Here is a 16,453-nt window from a genome sequence, read left to right as displayed (position 1 = left end):
ACCTTTTAATAGTTCCTCATGTTGTGGTGACCCCCAACCATAAAATTATTTTCGTTGCTACTTCATAACTGTAATTGTGCTACTGTTATGAATCGTAATGTAAATATCTGATATTCTATATGTTTTCGGATGGTCGCGACCAGCAGGTTGAGAACCGCTGTCTGTACCTTGGAGGGTCGCCACACCACTTGGTTTCTTTCCATCTCTCCATCAGGCACAGAGGGACCCTCCGACACAGACGGGAGCCTGCACCTCACCTCCAGAGCCTGGAAGGTGCAGTGGGTGTCCGCGCAGGCGCGCCCCTCGCGGCGGCGCGCTCCAGGCGGAAGTGAAGTCCGAGGCCCGGCTGCGCAGCTTGGGCGGGGAGCGCGGGCTGTGGAGAGGCAGGCCAGGCGGAGGCGGCGGGGTTGGCGGAGACGGAGCTTCAAAGTTCAACCCACGCAAAGAAGCAAGCCTCGCGGTGTTTGCCCCTTGCGGAGCCCCTTCGCCAAGCCGGTCCTCCAGACTCAGGACGCCACCAAAGCGCGGTGAGTGGGGGTGGGCTGTCTGGCCGGAAGTGCGGCTCTTTGTGTAGCCGCCCTGGGGCGGCACCAAGGTCGAGTCCGTCTCTCGGGTCCTTCCGTGCCCTGGAAGGGATCCGCGGCACTTTGTTCCGCAGGGCCGGGCTGGGCGGTGTTAGGTACGGGGTCCTGGGACCCAGAGCCTGGTAGGCGGAGCGGGGCGCGGGCAGGTGCGGTGTGGGCTGCGAGGGCTGCTGCCTAGGTGAAGTCTTTGCACAAAAATGTTCTCTGGGTTCTTTAAGGTCTGAGTTAGATCAGATCAGGAAATTGGTTGAAAAATGAAAAAGCAGCGGGTTTTTGTTTCTGTAAGTTAGGTTTGGGTTCTTATGATTTTGATAATTTCATATATGTAATCTATTCACTTTGTCTATCCACGAAGCAAAAATTATTCTATTTGCCTGGCAGAAGCTTAGTGTTTGCCCTCCAGCTTGAAAAGCTTTTAATGTTTTCGTCAGAAAGGACATTTTGTGGCCCAGTCTGGCTTAACTTTGAAAAAGGTGCAGTTTTACAAACTGTCTACAAACAGGCTATTTTTCCTTTATAGTGTATATAAGTGTGCACATAACGGATTGTATAATGTTTAACTAAAGTCGTACATGAAAATATTTTGGAGTGTTTTGGCATGCAAGAAAATTTTTTAGATGGAAAGGTTTGTTTCCCACTTCTTAAATTTTCAAGTCATCCTTGTGTTTGTAATTTCAGGTACTTTCCCAAATATTGTATGAAACACTAGATTAATAATTTTTGTTTTCGGCAATAATAGGAGCACATTTTTAAACTTTGGTACGTATAGATGGGTTATTTTTGCATTTTAAGCTAACAATTGAACAAATCAAAGCTATTTTTTTTCTAATGTTGAAGCTACGGTGGTTCACATTGTGAAGATTTTAAGTTACTCGGGCCTGCAACGAGTGTTTGCATATGTTACTTATGTTTAGCCCTTTTGTGAAACTAAAGTCTGGTAGAGGTCCCTGAAAGCTTTAAGAATTGGAAACAGCCTGCTTCCTTGGGTTAGGCTGGGTGTTTTTGGTGCAGTAGTTACTAGAAGTGCCCAGCATATAGCGCTCCCTCTTCCTGCCTTCTGCTCTTCATAATAGTGGAAGGATTGGCAATGTGTGTAGGGCAAGTGCCTGACACTCATGAGAAAGGAGGACGCATCATCTGCTGCAGTTGCTACCCCTGCCCTCCTATCAGGCTCTCCTGTATTTGTTAGGATTTTCAGTTGTTCCGCTCTACAACTGCTTTTCAACTCATTTCTGTTTTAAGGTTAGACAGAATTGTAATGCCAGAATTATTTGAATTTTCAAACATTGGGACAGTGAGTAGTGTAATGCCATAGAACTAGAGGATTAGAATTGAAAAAAAAAAAACTTAAGTGCTCTTAAAAATATGATTTTAACTTTTTATTGGTTGTGTAGTTTAAAGGGAAATTTTTGTGAATCAAACTTTTCTTATATGAACAACTTCTTTTCCTGGATCAGTTGAGAACAATTTAAAAAGGCAGTACATTTGTTCCACTCTATATTGTAGAAATCTCTCCAGTTGTTCTATGTAGAAATACATAAATTTCTCCCAATAGATTGCAAACCTTGGTAGTGAAGGTAAAATTTGTGGAAGTTGAGAACGTTCTCCTATTATACACTCTTGATGATACCATACATCACTGAGAATTTCTGATGTTGATTGTATGAAGGGGTATTGTATCTTGTATATTGGTGTCTCAGAGAGAATTTAAGCCCCTTGATATTAGTTTTGCTGACATGAAATACTAAGGTATAAGGCCTTTAAAATTTTATAATTACTATTTTGTGGGGGAACTTTATTTAGGCCATAGCATGTTTTGAAACTAGAGATAGTAGTACAGTTGTGGGTTTTAAATATACTTTTCCTCTGGTTATTATTGGATTTTCAAATCAAAGACTTTGATGCCATCTCTTTTAAAGATAAATCTGAGATTTTTCTTCTGATGCAGGTGTCAAACCACTCAGGAATTCTGACAGTTGAGTCATTCCAAATGGAAAATATATATATATAAAAAAAGTATGACCCTCTAGATCTAGCCTTGGAATTGGGATTCTTGGTCTATACCAGCCGTGGGCAAACTACGGCCTGCAGGCCGGATTCGGCCTGTTTGAAATGAATAAAACTAAAAAAAAAAAAAAAAAAAAAAGACCGTACCCTTTTATGTAATGATGTTTACTTTGAATTTATATTAGTTCACACAAACACTCCATCCATGCTTTTGTTCTGGCCCTCCGGTCCAGTTTAAGAACCCATTGTGGCCCTCGAGTCAAAAAGTTTGCCCACCCCTGGTCTATACCAATCAAATCAGACTGGGTAATTGTGAGTTTCTGAGTGGCCAGTGGCACTAGAATCCCAGGCAGAGTAGTGATGGTGTTGTTTTTTTTTTGCCCATGCTCTCAACACACATTTATTGAGCTTTTACCTTTTCAGATACAGAGTATTGGATACTGAGCATAAAAATCACATGCTTATCATTATCACCTCAAGGAATACACACATGAGTGTGAGACTACACACTGGAAAAAATAACCATAATGTAAACCCAACTGTGGAAAGTCCCTGACAGATCGTAATAAATACCTGCTGATTGTGAAGTTATTTCATCAGATGCTCAAGCATCTTTTATACATTTTTAAAAATCTTAATATTTATTTAGCATTTGCTAAATGCTAGGTGTCGTGATAAATTCTTTATACAAATAATTCTAACTCTTACATATTATACTTTTTTTATCCCTATTTTAAAAGTTACAAAGGAAGATGGATTAATCCGTCACAAACTGAGATCTGTCTAGTTCCAAAACTCATGTCCTGAAACTCCAGTGCCAGACATTTTGAATCCAGTTCCAGTGATATTTTCACTCCCAATGGACAAAAGGAGCACCAAGTAAAACTGATTACTTCTGTGTCCAGTGGTAGGAGAAAGGCACACAGACGGGCACTTTAAGCAATGGCATGATGAACAATACAGCTCATCAGACTTTCTTCTAATCATTCCTTAAGAATAGACTAGAACTGACCCCAACCTCATATGTTGGGCCACACCAATAATTCATTCATCACCTAAGTATTTTAATTGTTGTTGATGGTTCTATGCTTGGCTAGAGCAGTGGAGTCCACATAACATGATTTGCAGGGTCAGGCAACAAAGCCAGCAGAGCTTTTGTAAGGCAAGAAGTCAATGTATGATAGGTGAGACAGATGTCAGCAGAAGTGACTCATGCAAAAAGATTGGTTTCTGTTGCATTCTGAATAATACCCAATGGCTCAAATGCCCATCACATGACCAGGTACTTCTTTAACCTCATCTTCAACCATTTTGCCCTTGAATGTTCTGTTCCAGCCACACGATCTGGAAATCTATCGAATCCTCTCTGGCATCAGGACCTTTGCACATGCCTTTCTTTCTGCCTAGAATGCTCCTCACTCAGATACCAAAATGGTTAGTCTCCCTACTCCCTTCAGGTCTCTCTCCTCAGGGGATACTCATCATTGAGCATGACCGCCCAATGGAAAGTAACAGCCATATATCACTTCCCCCTTAGGTGACTTCATTTGTCTCCAACTCACCACCATCTAAATTATGCTCTATATGCCCGTTGACTTGTTTGTTGGTATGTTCTGAGGTGCCGAGCTTGCTTGCCTTGTCCACTTTTGTAACCTCAGTGCCCAAAATAATAAATTTCCATTGGTGGAATGATTGTGATTATTTTGCTAATAGTGTGGATAGATCCCCCCTCTCCCCACCCCACCCATACACACACATTTCCATTAAAGGACCATGGTATATTTGGTTAAACAAATAACTTCAGAGCACTTACTGTATATGCTAGTCACAGTAATAGGTATTGGCACAACAGCAGTGATCAAGACATGTATTATACATGTTTGCAAGGTTCTTCCCTCGCCTCTTTGGTTGATCTCATCCTCCTCCCTCTGGCCCTTCTACCTGATTCCCACTTAGGCTCCTGACATTTGATCCATGCTCTTGTCCTGCTCTTGACTTTAACTTCACAATTCCCTCTTTTCATCAAGCTGTTTTTTTTTTCTTATATTTTCATTATGCACATTTAAAAAGTGTAACAACAATACAATGTACAGTCACGTACCCAACATCTTGATGGGACAATTATTAGCATTTTGTTGTAGTTTCCCTTTTACTGAGAATATTTTTAATTACTATAGGGATCATGTCATTTTTAGTCTTGTGTGCGTTAGTATAGATTTCTTAAAAAAAGACCTTTATTAACCAAAATACTATTATCACACTTAACAAAATTAATAATTGTTTAATGTCATTTGATACCAGTCCATATTCAGTTGTGTCCCAAAATCTTTAAAATACCATTTTACAATATTTTCAATGTAAATCAGGATACAAACAAAATCCACCTATGGTCTTTTTCTTAAAAATTTTATTTTATTGTTTAAAGTATTACAAATAGTAGTACATATGTCTCATTTTTTTCCCCATTGACCTTCCCCCGGCCTCCCCTACCCCGGCACATGCCCTTACCCCACCCTCCCAGTGTCTTGTGTCCATTGGTTATGCTTATATGCATGCATACAAGTCCTTCGGTTGATCTCTTACCACCCCCCCCCCCCCCCCAAAACTAACCAGCCTTCCCGCTGTAATTTGACAGTCTATTTGATGCTTCTCTGCCTCTGTATCTATCTTTTTGTTCATCAGGTTATAATGTTCTCTATTATCCATAAATGAGTGAGATCATGTGGTATTTTTCTTTCACTGCCTGGCTTATTTCACTTAGCATAATGCTCTCCAGTTCCATCCAGGCTGCTGCAAATGGTAAGAATTCCTTCTTTTTTGTAGCAGCGTAGTATTCCATTGTGTAGATGTACCACAGTTTTCTAATCTGCTCATCTGCTAATGGGCATTTAGGCTGTTTCCAAATCTTAGATATTGTAAATTGTGCTGCTATGAACATAGGGGTGCATATATCTTTTCTGATTGGTGTTTCTGTTTTCTTGGGATATATTCCTAGAAGTGGTATTACTGGGTCAAATGGCAGTTCCATTTAAAAATTTTTTTTAATATATTTTTTATTGATTAAGATATTACATATGTGTCCTTATCCCCATGTTACCCCCTACCCCCTCCACCCCCCCGCTCATGCCCTCATCCCCCGGTTGTCCGTGTCCATTGGTTAGGCCTATATGCTTGCATATTAGTCCTTTGGTTGATCTTTCCCCCTTACCTCCACCCTCCCCTACCTTCCCTCCAAGGCCCGACAGTCCAATCAATGCCTCTCCGTCTCTGGATCAGTCCTTGTTCATCAGTTTATGTTGTTCATTATATTCCACAAATGAGTGAGATCATGTGGTATTTATCCTTTTCTGACTGGCTTATTTCACTTAGCATAATGCTCTCCAGTTCCATCCATGCTGTGGCAAATGGTAAGAGTTCCTTTTTCTTCTTCCTCTTCTTAAAGAATACCTTTCAGCATTTCATATAATGCTGGTTTGGTGGTGATGAACTCCTTTAGCTTTTTCTTATCTGTGAAGCTCTTTATCTGACCTTCTATTCTGAATGATAGCTTTGCTGGATAAAGTAATCTTGGTTGTAGGTTCTTGCGATTCATCACTTTGAATATTTCTTGCCACTCTCTTCTGGCCTGCATGGTTTCTGTTGAGAAATCAGATGACAGTCGTATGGGTACTCCCTTGTAGGTAACTGACTCTTTTTCTCTTGCTGCTTTTAAGATTCTCTCTGTCTTTTGCTTTTGGCATTTTAATTATGATGTGTCTTGGTGTGGTTCTCTTTGGATTCCTTTTGTTTGGGGTTCTCTGCGCTTCCTGGACTTGTAAGTCTATTTCTTTCACCAGGTAGGGGAAGTTTTCTGTCATTATTTCTTCAAATAGGTTTTCAATATCTTGCCCTCTCTCTTCTTCTGGCACCCCAATAATTCTGATGTTGGTACGCTTGAAGCTGTCCCAGAGGCTCCTTACACTATCTTCATATTTTTGGATTCTTTTTTGTTTTTGCTTCTTCGGTTGGGTATTTTTTGTTTCTTCGTATTTCAAATCTTTGACTTGATTCTTGGGATCCTCTTGTCTGCTGTTGGATCTCTATATATTATTCTTTATTTCAATCAGTGTATGCTTAATTTCTAGTTGGTCTTTTTTCATATCCTCCAGGGTCTCACTAAATTTATCAGCAGTTTCCATAAAATTCTTGAAAAACCTTATAAACGTGGTTTTGAACTCTATATCCAGCCGTTTGCTTTCCTCCATTTCTGTCATTTGTGACCTGTTTCTTTGTCTCTGCATTTTTTATGCTTCCCTGTGTTGGTAGAGTGGTTTTGTGTGCTAGGTGTCCTATAGGGCCCAGTGGCTCAGCCTCCCCAGTTACCTGAGGTGGACACTCTTGGTGCACCCCCTTGTGGGCTTTGTGCAGAGTCTTCTTGTAGTTATGGCTTGATTGTTGTAGGTATCACTGGGAGGAATTGACCTCCAGGTCAGTTGGCAGTGAGAATCAGCTGTGTCTGCAGTGGGAGAACTTCTGTGCTGAAGACACCCTTCTGGGGCAAGACTTGCTTCAGTGGGGCTTTGGTGCTCACTGAGTCTGCCCCCTGAGTGTGTCCCTTATGGATCTGAGGTATTGTAATCTGGATGGTCCCACTCTGACCACTGGGTACACTGGCTCTTGGATCTAAGGAGGTGCTAATTTAGTCTCTGCCTGAGGTTACCCAGCAGGAGCTACGAAAAGATCTGCAGATTCCCCTTCCTTTTTTGGAGTTTGGAGGTGCCCAGATTAGGCCCAGCTGTGAAGCAATGCAAGCTGCTGTGGGGCCTTGGGCCTTCTCTTGGAAGTTCTGGGTCTGTCTGGCCCAGCTGTAATTTGTTAGGTAATTTTCAGGTTGCAAAGGGTCAGGGTATTCATATGCAAAAGCCTCTGCCGCAGCCTGGGTGGGGCGGGGTCTCAAGGAATCAACAGGGCGGAGCAAGCATCTATGACGGATCCTCAGCCCTGCCCTAAGGGGCCGCGAGTCTCAGTGTCCTGGCAATTTAATTGCTGCAAGCACTTCTGAGGGAACGCCGCCCTTGAGTTCCGAGTTCTGCCCGCTGCCAGACAGTCCAGTTTCTCCCCCTTTGAGTCCTGGGTCCTCAGAGACTTCCCGGAACTGGAGTTCAGAGCAGTTGGGAGCTTGTGACTCCCTCCTGATTCAAAAAGACAGCCACGTCCTCAGGTACCAGCCCCTTTCCGCGCGCGCTCGAGCCTCTGTACCTTTGCACTTTACTTCCGCAGCTCCTGACTCTCAGTGTGCTTTTCTCTTTCTTTCTAGTTGTAGAATTTCCACTCAGCCAGCCTTCCTGTAGTTCTGGATGATGTCTGTTTTGTCTTTTTGTTGTATTTTTGAAGTTGTTGTAGGAGGCAGCAATTTTGGTGTTTACCTATGCCGCCATCATGGTTTCTCCCCCATTTTTAAATTTTTGAGGAAACTCCATACTGTTTTCCACAGTGGCTGCACCAGTCTGCATTCCTACCAGCAGTGAAGGAGAGTTCCTTTTTCTCCGCATCCTTTCCAGCACTTGTCGTTTGTTGATTTGTTGATGATAGCCATTCTGACAGGTGTGAGATGTTACCTCATTGTTGTTTTGATTTGCATCTCTCAGATTATTAGTGACTTTGAGCATGTTTTCATGTGACTCTTGGCTTTCTGTATGTCCTCTTTCGAAAAGTGTCTATTTAGGTCCTTTGCCCCTTTTTTGATTGGATTGTTTATCTTCCTTTTGTTAAGTTGTATGAGTTCTCTGAAAATGTTAGAGATTAAACCCTTATTGGAGATAACATTGGCAAATATGTTCTCCCATGCAGTGAACTTTCTTGTTGTTTTGTTGATGGTTTCTTTTGCTGTGCAGAAGCTTTTTATTTTGATGTAGTCCATTTGTTTATTTTCTCCTTAGTCTCTCTTGCCCTTGGATCTGTGTCTGTAAAGATATTGCTACAATATATATCTGCAATTTTGCTTACTTTGGAGCCTTGTAGGATTTTTATGGTTTTCTGTCTAACATTCAAGTCCTTTAGCCATTTTGAGTTTGTTTTTGTGTATGGTGTAAGTTGGTGATCTAGTTTCATTTTTTTTGCATGTATCTGACCAAATTTCCCAGCACCATTTATTAAAGAGGCAGTTTTGACTCCATTGTATGCGCTTGTCTCCTTTGTCAAATATTAATTGAGTATAATGGCTTGGGTCAATTTCTGGGTCCTCTATTCTGTTCCATTGGTCTATATGTCTGTTCTTGTGCCAGTACCAGGGAGTTTTGAGAACAGTGGCTTGGTAATGTAGTTTGATGTCTGGTACTGTGATCCCTCCAACTTTGTCCTTCTTTCTCAAGACAGCTGTGGCTATTCGGGGTCTTTTTTTTTTTTTTTTTATTCCAGATGATTTTTGGAGAATTTGTTCTAGATCTTTGAAATATGCCATTGATATTTTAATACGTATTGCATTGAATCTATAGATTGCTTTAGGTCAGTGGTTCTCAACCTTCCTAATGCCACGACCCTTTAATACAGTTCCTCTTGTTGTGGTGACCCCCAACCATAAAATTATTTTCGTTGCTACTTTGTAACTGTAATTTTGCTACTGTTATGAATCATAATGTAAATATCTGATATGCAGGATGTATTTAGGTGACCCCTGTGAAAGGGTCGTTCAACCCCCAATGGGGTAGCGACCCACAGGTTGAGAACCGCTGCTTTAGGTAGTATGGACATTTTAATGATGTTGATTCTACCAATCCATGAACATTTGTTTATTTGTTCTTCCATTTGTTTATGTCTTCCTCTATCTCTTTTTTCAATGTCCTGTAGTTTTCCGAGTACAGGTCTTTTACGTCCTAGGTTAAGTTTATTCCTAGGTATCTTAATTTTTTTGGTGCAGTGGTAAATGGGATTGTTTTTTTCATTTCTCTTTCTGTGAGTTCATTATTGGTGTATAAAAAGGCCATAGATTTCTGGGTGTTAATTTTGTGTCCTGCTACATTGCCAAATTCATTTATTAGGTCTAGTAGTTTGTTGATGGAGTCTTTGGGGTTTTCTATGTATAGTATCATGTCATCTGCAAATAAGGATAGTTTTACTTCTTCTTTTCCAATTTGGATGCCGTTTATTTCTATTTCTTGTCTGATCACTATGGCTAGTACTTCTAATACTATGTCAAACAGGAGTGGTGAAAGTGGGCATCCTTGTCTTGTTCCTGTTCTTAGGGGGGTTTCATTTTTGCCCATTGAGTATGATGTTGGCTGCAGGTTTCTCATATAAGGCTTTTATTAGGTTGAGGTATGAGCCCTCTATTCCCACTTTGCTGAGAGTTTTTATCAAGAAAGGGTGTTGATTTTTGTCAAATGCCTTTTCTGCATCAATTGATATGATTATGTGATTTTTGTCTCTCAGTTTGTTTATGTGATGTATCACATTTATTGGTTTGCGGATATTGTACCATCCTTGCATCTGTGGAATAAATCCCACTTGGTCATGGTGTATAATCTTTCTAATGTGTTGCTGAATTCTGTTTGCTAGAATTTGTTGAGTATTTTAGCATCTATATTCATCAAGGATATTGGCTTGTAGTTCTCTTTTTTTGTGGTGTCTTTATCTGGTTTTGGGGTTAGGGTAATGCTGGCTTCATAGAAAGAGGTTGGAAGTGTTCCTTCCTCTTGAATTTTTTGGAATAGTCTGAGGAGGATAGGTTTTAGTTCTTTGAATGCTTGGTAGAACTCCCCTATAAAGCCATCTGGACCAGGGCTTTTGTTTGCTGGAAGATTTTTGATCACTGTTTCAATTTCTTCGGTAGTGATCAGCCTATTTAGGCTTTTTGATTCTTCTTGGTTGAGTTTTGGGAGCTTGTATTTTTCTAAGAGTATGTCCATTTTATCTAGGTTGTCCTTTTTGTTGGAATAGAGTTGTTCATAGTATTTTTTCATAATCGTTCATATTTCTGGGGGATCGGTTGTTATTTCACCTCTTTCATTTCTGATTTTGTTTTTTTGCTTCTTGGTGAGCCTGCCTAGAGGTTCATCAATTTTGTTTATCCTTTCAAAGAACCAGCTCTTGGTTTTGTTGATCTTTTGTATTGTTTTTTTGGTCTCTATTTCATTTATCTCCGCTCTGATCCATATTATTTCCTTCCTTCTGCTTATGCTGGGCTTTTATTGTTGCTCTCTTGCTAACTCTTTGAGTTGTAGGTTTAGGTAATTTATTACCATTGTTTCTTGTTTTCTTGTGGTAGGCTTGTAGAGCTATGAACTTCCTTCTCAAGACAGCTTTCACTGTGTCCCGTAGATTTTGGATTGTTTTGTTTTCATTGTTGTTTGTTGCCCTGATGCTTTTTATTTCTTCTTTGATCTCTCTGGTAACCCAGTCATTGTTTAATAGCATGCTATTTAGCCTCCAGGTGTTTTTTTTCTCTCATTGTTTTTATTGTAGTTAATTTCTAGTTTTATGCCTTTGTGGTCTGAGAAGATGCTTGAAATGATTTCTATCTTCTTGAATTTGAAGAGACTTTGCCTGTGACCCAATATATGGTCTATCTTTGAAAATGACCCATGTGCACTTGAGAAGAATGTATATTCTGTGGCTTTGGGGTGAAATGTTCTGAAGATGTCAATTAATTTCATCTGATGTAGTGAGTCATTTAGGATTGATGTTTCTTTGCTGGTTTTTTGTTTAGAGGATTTGTCCAAAGGTGTTAATGGGATATTGGAGTCCCCTACTATGACTGTATTGCTGTGAATCTCTCCCTTGATGTCCTCCAGAAGTTTTTTTTATGTATTTGGGTGCTCCTATACTGGGTGCGTATATGTTTACCAGAGTTATTTCTTCTTGTTGGATTGCTCCACTTAGTATTATGAAGTGGCCTTCCTTATCTCTTGTTATGTTCTCCACTTTGAGACCTAATTTGTCAGATATAAGTATTGCTACCCCCGCTTTTATTTCATCTCCATTTGCCTGAAAAACCTTTTTCCATCCCTTCACCATCAGTCAGGTGAGTACTTTTTTCTGAGGTGGTTTTCCTGTAGACAGCAGATATATGGGTCATGTTTTCTTATCCACTCAGCTATCCTTTGTGTTTTGATTGGGGCATTTAATCCATTTACATTTAAAGTTATTATTGATAGGTACTTGTTTGTCACCATTTTTATTCTTTACACCTGTGTTCCTTCTTTGCTTCCTATTTCTTATTTTTAAACCAGACCCTTTAGCATTTCTTGCATTGTTGGTTTGGTAGTATTAAACTCCCTTAATCCTTTTTTTGTCAGTGAAGCTCCTGATTTCACCCTCAATTTTGATTGATAGCCTTGCTGGGTACAGTATTCTTGGGTTCAGACCCCTCCTTTGCATGACTTTGTATATTTCATTCCATTCCCTTCTGGCCTGATGTTTTCTGTTGAGAAATCAGTCACTAGTCTCATGGGGGATCCTTTGTAGGTAACTTTCTGTCTTTCTTTGTCCACTTTTAAGATTCTTACTTCGTCGTTGGTGTTTGCCAGTTTAAGTATTATGTGCCTTGGCGTCGGTCTTTTGGGGTTCATTTTGTTTGGGACTCAGTGAGCTTCTTGCGTTTGTGTGGGTTTTTCTACCCTATATCGGGGAAGTTTTCTGTCATTATTTCTTCAAACAGGTTTTCTATTCCTTGCTCAGTTTCCTCTCCTTCTGGAATCCGTTATGCGTATGTTGTTTTGTTTCATGTTGTCCCAAAGTTCTCTTAGGCTTTCCTTCTGTTTTTTAAATTTTTTTTCTAGATGCTGCTCTGCTTGGGTATTTTTTCCTACCTTGTCTTCTAGCTCACTGATGCAGTCCTCTGCTTCTTCTAGTCTACTGTTGATGCTTTCTATTGAGTTCTTTATAGCAGTGATGTCATTTTTCATTTCTTCTTGGTTCTTCCTCATTTCCTGTTGGTTTTTATCCATATTGTTGAATTTGTCTTCCATTCTTTTCAGCGACCTTATGACCATTTCTCTGAATTCTTTCTCTGACAGGTTGCTTGTCTCCATTTTGTTTACTTCCTTTTCTGGTGATGCCTCCTTTTCTTTCATTTGCGGTCTGTTTCTTTGCCTCCCCATGATCTCTCTTCTCCGGGCATCTGGTTATGTAGCTCTCTCTTGCGTTGATTTAAAGGCACAAAATACAACACAACAAGGCACAACACACAAGGCACTGAACACAAATGTATTCACGATACTAATAACCCCAAATAATGGTGACCACTAGAGAAAAGAGAATTAGGGGATAAGAAAAAGAAAACAAAGGAAAAAAAGGAGTGCAAAAATGATACTGAGCCGAAACCGGTTTGGCTCAGTGGATAGAGCGTCGGCCTGCGGACTGAAAGGTCCTGGGTTCGATTCTGGTCAAGGGCATGTACCTGGGTTGCGGGCACTTCCCCAGTGGGGGATGTGCAGGAGGCAGCTGATCGATGTTTCTCTCTCATCAATATTTCTAACTTTCTATCTCTCTCCCTTCCTCTCTGTAAAAAATCAATAAAATATATTAAAAAAAATGTATAAAAAATTATTTAAAAAAAATGATATTGAGAAAAGGAAAAAACAGTAAGAGAAAAGAAAGAGAGTAAAAAAGAAGGGGGGGTGAAACTATTTATATGGGGAGAAAACTCCAATAGAACAACCACTAATCCCAAGAAATGCAAACAACAAACAGCCAGAGATGAATGCAAACTACAAACAAGAACTAATAACAAGTGAGTAGAAGACAAACAGAAGCAAAAAAAAAACAACAAAAAAAACAACACAGAAAAAAAAGCACAAACAAAAAGAGAAAGGATCTCACCAACAAGCACAAAAAAACCCAGTCTAATCAACAATCAAGCGAACAACGAAAATAGGACAGAGAGAAAGCAAGGCAAAACAAAACAAAATAAAACCAAAATACCTAGAACAAAACAAAACAAGAAAACAATAACAACAACAACAACAAAAAAAGGAAGAGAAAAAAATTTTGATAGTGAAGAAAGAGAGAGGTGTGTATGGACTTAGAGCAGTGAATCGGAAATTAGATATATAAGTAAGATAAATTTTTAACGGGATAAGAAGAAGTAATAGGGAAAATCTAAAGCAGGAATAGGTAAGAGAAACAGGGCAAGAAAATGGGAAAAGTGACGAAGAGATTGTTGACATAAAGGTAAAGTTGAGATAGAGTAAAATTATGGTAAAGGAAAAATGAAAATAGAATATAGAACACTAATCCCAAAATAAAGATAAAGAGAAAATAAAATGACACTTAAAAAAAACATAAAATAGTAGTAGTAATAATAGTGATTAAAAATAAAAATATAATAATTAGGTAAAATCAAGTGGGGAAAAAAGAAAAAAAATTTAGTTTCTTAAGTAAAAGATTAAAAAATAAAAATGTGCAGTAGTGAAGATCATTCACTTCTACTGTTTGTTTGGCATGCCTGTTTCCTGTAGGTAGTCAGGACAGTATTGTAGTTCCCTGCGTTCCACTGCTTCTGTGTTGTAAGCCACTGTCCTGATTTTCAAGCATGCAGTATTTCTTTGTTTCTTAGACTCCTTTATTTGTGTTTGCACAAGAGTCAAATTGTGATTCATCCCCTGAGTGGCAGTGTTTCTGGATTGACCTCCGGGGCTATAAGTCCTCTCTAGCCAGTATTTAGATTTTGTTTTCCCTGTCGCACTTAATAGTGGTTTGGGAGAATGGACTGCCCCAGAGCTGGTTCTCTGATCGTTACTCCCGCTCTGATCCCCAGGTTCCACAGAAACAACTTTCCCCTGCAGTCTCTTAGAGTGTCCCCAATTGGGTGATCCTATATACTGGGCTTAATAATCAAAAGCAAGGATTTAAAGAGAAAAAAAGAGCCAGAGTAAGTGCGCGAACTCATGACTTTTACCCTCTGGCACTGCGCCCAACTCTGTGAACGTCTCTGTGTTGTCTCTTTTTCCCCTGGCACTAAGCAGTGGGCACACTGGTAAAATTTCAGGGTGCCTTTTTGCACCCAGTCCAGCTATGAGTTGATTTTTAGAGTTCCCTTCTGCCAGCAGCCCTGCCGATCCCCTTCCACATTCACGGATCACACTATCCCCAACGGCCCTGGATTTTGTGGAGTGTAGACTTCCCTCGAACCTCTAGATCCTGTTGGTGCGTTTCTCTCTCCTGCTTGGATCGCCGACCTCACCTTTCCCTAGGCGAAATCTGACCTTTCCGTGAGAAGGTGCAGAGCTCATCTGAGTCCGCGTATTTGTGCTGCTTGAGATCTGGTGTTCCTGGGGTCGCAGCTGGTCCCTGGGTGTTGTGGTTGTAGAGTCCCAGGATGTATAGCCACTGGGATATACAGCCACTGATAACAGCCACTCTCCCCTTCAAGATGGCGCGGTCTCTGCGGCAGAGCTGGTCACTCGGGAGTGATTTCAGCAGCAGTGGAGGCTGCCCGGTCAGGGGAACCCGGTCTGGCCATCCCCAATAGTCCCTTGGAGTATACTGTCCCTCACCCACAAATATACACTCCCCGTACATCCACACTCCTTTCTTTTATTTTAAATATATTTTATTGATTTTTTACAGAGAAGAAGGGAGAGGGACAGAGTGTTAGAAACATCGATGAAAGAGATCGATCAGCTGCCTCCTGCACACGCCCCACTGGGGATGTGCCCGCAACCAAGGTACATACATGCCCTTGACCGGAATCGAACCTGGGACCCTTGTGTCCGCAGGCCGACGCTCTATCCACTGAGCCAAACCGGTTTGGCCACACACTCTCCTTTCATTCTCTCACCTATGGTCTTTATGTCTAAAGTTGTGTAAATCTAGAACTGCCCTTCCCACCGCTCCATCTTTTTTCAGACCATTGACTTACTGAAGTAACTGGGTCATTTGTCCTCTAGAAAGCCCCATCTTTTGGGTTTGTCTGATTGCTTCATGGTATTGTTAGGCATATTCCTCCAACTCCTGTCTTTTCCTATAAACCAGAAGTTATGTAATGGCTCCATTCGATTCAGATTTTAGTGTTTTTGTTGCAGTATACTTTAGATAATGCAGAGTAATATCATAACATGAGGATGCATGTAACGTTAATTACTTTGACTTTTAGTCATGTTAAGATTGGTCAGTGGATTCAGCTTCCATATTCACTAACTAGTAAATAGATGTATTTCATCAATTCTTAATTAGATTTTAAAATGTCTTAACATCATATTTATTGCTATGAAAAGTCCTATATTTCCTATTGGATAGTTCTTTTATTCAAGCACTTTCCGAAGGTATTTATGAGCCACTTCTGTGTCAAGCATTATGCAGGGAGACAGTGCTGAAGAAGGTATTTTCCCTGCTCTTGAGGCATACATTATTGAGAGGGAATCTCTCTTTTTTATTTTTATTTTTTTTAATTGAGAGAGAGAGAAAGATCAAGGTCAGTTGCTTCTTGAACATGGCCTGTCCTGGGATCGAACCTACAAACTGCGTATGTGCCTGAATGAGAATTGAACCTGAAATCAGACAACACTCCAATCAGTTGAGCCACACTGGCCAGGGAGGGAAACTCTCATTTGAACAAGTAACTTAAGGAGCTGTTTGATATGTGGACAGAGCAGGCACATTTCCATCTTCACAGAAAGTTCTATTGGACAGCACGTTTGTAGATTGTAAACTCAGAACAGGGACTATGACTTGTTTTTTTGTTTTCTCTATAGCTTTTGCGTAGTGTTTTGCTTCTCTTGAATTCAATTAAGAAAATGTTAGATCCTGGAACAGAATAGAGAACTAGTTTTGGAAAATACTACCTTCTTGAGAGTTAATAGTTTAACCAGAAAACTAGATTAAATATGTGAAGGACTCCACAATACTTATGTTGTAGGTTTGCCAAGAATGGGTTAAAAGTGCAG

At 40.3% G+C, this 16,453-nt stretch overlaps 1 protein-coding gene across 21 annotated transcripts in view; it reads left to right on the top strand.

Annotated features, from left to right (window-relative positions):
* The first annotated feature begins 336 nt into the window (after nucleotides 1-336).
* The window catches only part of FAM168B (family with sequence similarity 168 member B), a 135,828-nt gene continuing 119,711 nt past the window's right edge, over nucleotides 337-16,453 (top strand). For 10 of the 21 annotated variants that reach the window (XR_004965831.1, XM_036297725.1, XM_036297724.1 and 7 more), the window contains exon 1: nucleotides 404-527. The gene's annotated coding sequence lies outside the window, so the exon portion shown is untranslated. The other 11 variants (XM_036297732.1, XM_036297731.1, XM_036297735.1 and 8 more) reach the window with 10 other exon arrangements.

Source organism: Myotis myotis, unplaced genomic scaffold, assembly GCF_014108235.1.
Source record: "Myotis myotis isolate mMyoMyo1 unplaced genomic scaffold, mMyoMyo1.p scaffold_m19_p_3, whole genome shotgun sequence".
Taxonomy (NCBI): domain Eukaryota; kingdom Metazoa; phylum Chordata; class Mammalia; order Chiroptera; family Vespertilionidae; genus Myotis; species Myotis myotis.
Note: the sequence above shows the minus strand (reverse complement) of the source record. Positions and strands in the feature narration are given on the sequence as shown.